The sequence below is a fragment of the Lepisosteus oculatus genome, chromosome 16 (assembly GCF_040954835.1).
Source record: "Lepisosteus oculatus isolate fLepOcu1 chromosome 16, fLepOcu1.hap2, whole genome shotgun sequence".
Lineage (NCBI taxonomy): Eukaryota > Metazoa > Chordata > Actinopteri > Semionotiformes > Lepisosteidae > Lepisosteus > Lepisosteus oculatus.
This window is the reverse complement of record NC_090711.1, coordinates 18,841,513-18,846,060: the sequence shown is the minus strand read 5'-3', so window position 1 is coordinate 18,846,060 and position 4,548 is coordinate 18,841,513. Positions and strand designations below refer to the sequence as shown.

The following is a 4,548-nucleotide window of genomic DNA, read 5'->3' as shown; positions in this document are numbered from 1 at the left end:
CAATGAGTGACAGAAATATCAGGACTATTATACTGAAAATTGGGGAATTGGATCTTGGGTAAAGTCTGTGTTTGGGGCCTGGGGCGGAACTTTTTTACAGTGTTTATTTGTAGGAATAGTATTGTTTATATGTATAATTGTAATCATCACGTGCACAAAAACATGTATCACATCTTGCCATAACCGTGGAACGTACAATGTCATGGCAATACATACCTGTTCGCCAAGAAAGGAAAGATCTGCCCTGACATTGTATGTATAAAAATAGGCTACACTGACGTATGCCATATTTTATAAGGGGGGAATGAAGAAAGATGTGAAGACGGGGGTTTGAATTTAATCTTTTCTGTAGGGGGTTTAGACTTCCAAGTCACAAGCAGGGGTTTATGGCAGGAAAGGGGGTTAACTGATAAGGATTGCAGATGCCAGCTAGGAACCCCCCAGGGTGTAATGTTAAACTGACCATTTGCCCAGAACATCATAAACTGGCCAAATACCATGAACCCCCCTCTTTACCATCAGACCGAGTGACGTCAGAAACGGAGAAGAAAACTGTATATAACCCAAAAGTTTGTAACAGTACGGGGAACAATACTTCGGTTTTGTTGTTTCTTGCGGGAAACAAGACTTCGGCTTTATTGTTCCTTGCATGCAATAAACTCATCTGTTTTACTTCATCTCGGGATCAAGAACCTTATTTCTTCTGTTACAACACAATGTTTAGGTAGAAATGGAATACTGGTGTGTATGTTTTCTTTAAAGTACCGAGACCAGCCATATACTGTATGTTTAAGTTCCAAAATTAATATAATTTATGGGCTTCACACGCGTTGCAGTATGCTCAGGCACTAAGTAAAAGGAGATGCTTCGTATTGCTTGACTAATTTTTAAAACTAAGTTATAAATGCAGACGCTCCCTCGATGCGCTGCTCTGGTGCGTCGGCTCCTGTCTGCCGTAAGCGTTACAATATACTAAATACTAAATACTAAAGCCAATACTGGCTCAATGGGCTTTGACGTGCTAATGCGTTGGTTTAACAGTTCGGGTGTGGCAGGCTTCCAATGTCAACTCGACTCGATTGGAAGACAATGAACGTATTTTAGCCCTAAATGAATTAATAGCAAACATGGTTTACATAAAATACATTTTTCCAAGAAAGTTTATAATAATACGATCTATAGTTGAAATCTGAGCCTACTTTAAAAATAAAGGAAAAGCATTTTCAGAGAGCAATCACGCTGTGTTTATGTAGAAAAAGTGATTAGATTTATGAGCAATCTAATTACCTATTCGCTTAAAACGCTATATAAAATAAAGTTTATTTAGAGATGAATGATCAGTGTCACAGTTTCAATAATGTGAGTCGTGAAACTAACACAGCACCACCGGATTTAATAACGCAATAAAAACGCTATAAAATAATGTGACACAGTACAGCACAGTACAATAATACTGACCATGACTTTAGAAGCATAAACTACCTTACACTCAATTTAAACACAAGCTGTCTTTCTGTATGAACCTCTAAGCTGGTTCATACAGAAAATGTAGAAATGCATTAGCCTGATTATGATTAAAAAACACAATTAAACACGCGTTTGGGATTTAAATCAGAACACGATTTAAATCAATATAAATGTTTATATTGTAACGCATACTGTCCAGCCTCCATTTCTCTATAAAAATTTACTGTTGCACACACACACACAATAGAAGCAGGAACCGCTGTCAGAAGGGAAGATATGTTCAAAATATCGCAAATATCGATCATGTTGCGATATTTTGAAATATAAAAGTCAATTGATTGTCCATAATATCGCTTACCTATTTTTTCGAAGAAATGTTTGTTAAAATAAAAGTCCAGCACCAGCTGGATTCAAACACACAACCTGCCAGTTGGTGTGTATTTTTTTCTTTAAAGTACCAAGACCAGCTATATACTGTATGTTTACGTTCCAAAATTAATATCGTTTATGGCCTTCACACGCGTTACAGTATGCTCCTATTCTTTTTATGCTCAGCTACTAAGATTTCCCTTCAGTGGTAAAATTCAATATCTACAATGGGCACAGTAAAGACGTTTACAGTAAGTCTTTCTACGACAGACCAACGGACCACAAGTGCCCCTGTCGGTCAACCAATCACGCACTGCGGTACCCCGTGTCATCATACCTGCAGTACGTGTCTGTACCGCTCACTTTGAATGGCTGCATCTGTACATATTGCAGCATCTGGGATTTACAGGAGGATGATTGCAGAACACCGGCAAGTGAAGTGCGCTGGTGGGGCCAAGAGGTGGAAAAGCCTCTGTGTTCTAGCAGACCCTTATTGGCCATTTTGCCTGAAAGTTCTATGTGTGTTTGGCTTGGATGATGCTTTCTAATTGCTGTAATTTTTTTGTATTTTGTATAAATACAAAAAAAAATGTAATATCTGATACATCCCCCATCGGGGGACCACTATTAAACGGATTTTTGAAACAGGGAGCTGGATCAGGAGCTTGTTCTGTCCTCTCCACACATCGGCCCGGTATTGCAGCGCCTCCGGGAGCGGTGCACCACCTTCTCTCAGCGGTGAAAAGACAGACGTAGCCCGCCCGCCAGCCAGCAAGCAAGCAAGTGAGGTGGACTGGAACTCCTTCTTGAGTCCAGGTCTGTCTCCATCCTCATTCTGCACAGTTTGTATAAATCAAACAACCCTGTACTCAAGGATTTAGAGATCTGACGAGCAATCAAGTGTAGCTGTAACGGAAGAGATATGGGACAGACTACAGCCCGAAAATTGAGACAATAGTATGAAAGGTTTAAATTGGTTATGTGCTTGGGATAGACTGCCAGTGCAGGAAGTATTACATAGGCATAAACTGACACGATCCCCGATTTGCCCGAGGTCAGGTTGTAATGAAATATACAGTCTCTCATGTTTTTGATTGCAAAATAACACAGTTAACGTGGAGCAAATATGATAACCTGTTTATTAGATTGAAACCTGGATTTGTGTTGATGGAGAAGAAAGGTTATGGAAGTGGGACTCAATTATTGGTACAAAAATGTTTTATGGTTCCTTTTTAGTTTAATCAAACGTGTGTTATGGGACAGTACGTAGTGAAGTACAGGTGCGATGGGGGAGTTTGTTGGTTTGAGGCGATTCTGGACTTTCTATGAATTGGTACATAAAAACAAATCTGAGCAAAAGGACAATCCTTTTGAGGCTTTGATGATGGGGGGGGGTGGAATCCACTTCTTTAGCTGTAAACATATATAGTACTCTTCATTGTTGAGATGAACAGCTTAAAATCTTCCTTAAAATCAGAGGCTTTGATTTCATGGGAATCCTTCAATTGGTGTTCCTTGTAATCTTGGTTTCCATATTCTTGATCCACTCAACCAAGAAAAGTATTTGGGAATGTCATGGTAAAGCAGTGTCTTTGCAAAATCATTTGAAGCACAGAGATCAAAGAAAGCTACTAGGTAGTGGCTTTTGCATCAAGGAGGGCTGCTTGATGGTTTTTGAGAGAAGTGGATTGGAGGGAACAACTGACTTGTTGTCCACAAATACTTCCTGACCTTTATCATGATGATTGCCTCATGGCCACCATCTGGCCTCCTTCTCTTGTACAATGGATAACCATCCTGATCAGTTTGAGTTTCTTGTAGAACTCTCTTGGATACTTCTTGGTGCATTTTCTGTCCTACATACATGAGTTACGATTGAAAGGACCACAGGGCACAAGAATATTTTTTTTTCACTACAACAGCCAGAGCAAGATATGAGCGCGAGATAGACCTCTCTTTCACCATTTTATGGTATACAAGTGGCATCTTGAATCGCCAACAATTTTGCTCTTTCTTTGGAGATTGATTTTGGCCAGGCAAAAGGTTTCTGTATCTCCTGCCATGTAGGGTTGCATGTGAAAGTAATGGATAGGTCAGGTCTGACAACTATCCAACATAAGTCATGGCATTCTTGAGTCTTTTTGTCAATGTATCTTGGTCCTCCTGGGAACGTGGAAGGTAATATCACCCTTTCCCCCTGCCAATGTTATTGACGTCTCCATTACTGGTGATTAGATCGCTCAGAAACCCGTATGTCTCGGGTTGAAATAGTGCCCGATTTTGGCAAATTAACAAAAGATACAATTTCTTGCATTAGGAATTTGTCTTTTTGCATTCCCCAGCTTGCTCTCCAGGAGATACATAGACACACAGACAGGGAGAGAGAAGCTTGGGGTAAATGGCGGGGTCAGCCATTTATACAGCACTCCTGAAGCAGCTGGGGTTTCTCAGGGACACAGCAGAGTAGGATTCCTCAACCAGCTGTAGGATTTGAACCAACAAAACTTATCATATGCACATATCCTTAGCAACAGTGCCACTGCTCTGCCAAAGACACTTTCATTTTTTGCATCCATGTTAATGTACTGGTGGAATAGTTCTGTGCTCTTCAAAATGTGTTTGGAACCATTTGATCTCACCATAATCTGGTAAGCATAGTAATCACTTGCAACTACTGTCTTTCCTGATGAGAGCGATAGAATGTTGATGAAG

The 4,548-nt window shown here is 40.2% G+C and overlaps 1 pseudogene; it reads left to right on the top strand.

Moving 5' to 3' along the window:
- The first annotated feature begins 2,392 nt into the window (after positions 1 to 2,392).
- LOC138223524 (U2 spliceosomal RNA) lies at positions 2,393 to 2,564 on the top strand (annotated as a pseudogene).
- Positions 2,565 to 4,548: the final 1,984 nt, after the last annotated feature.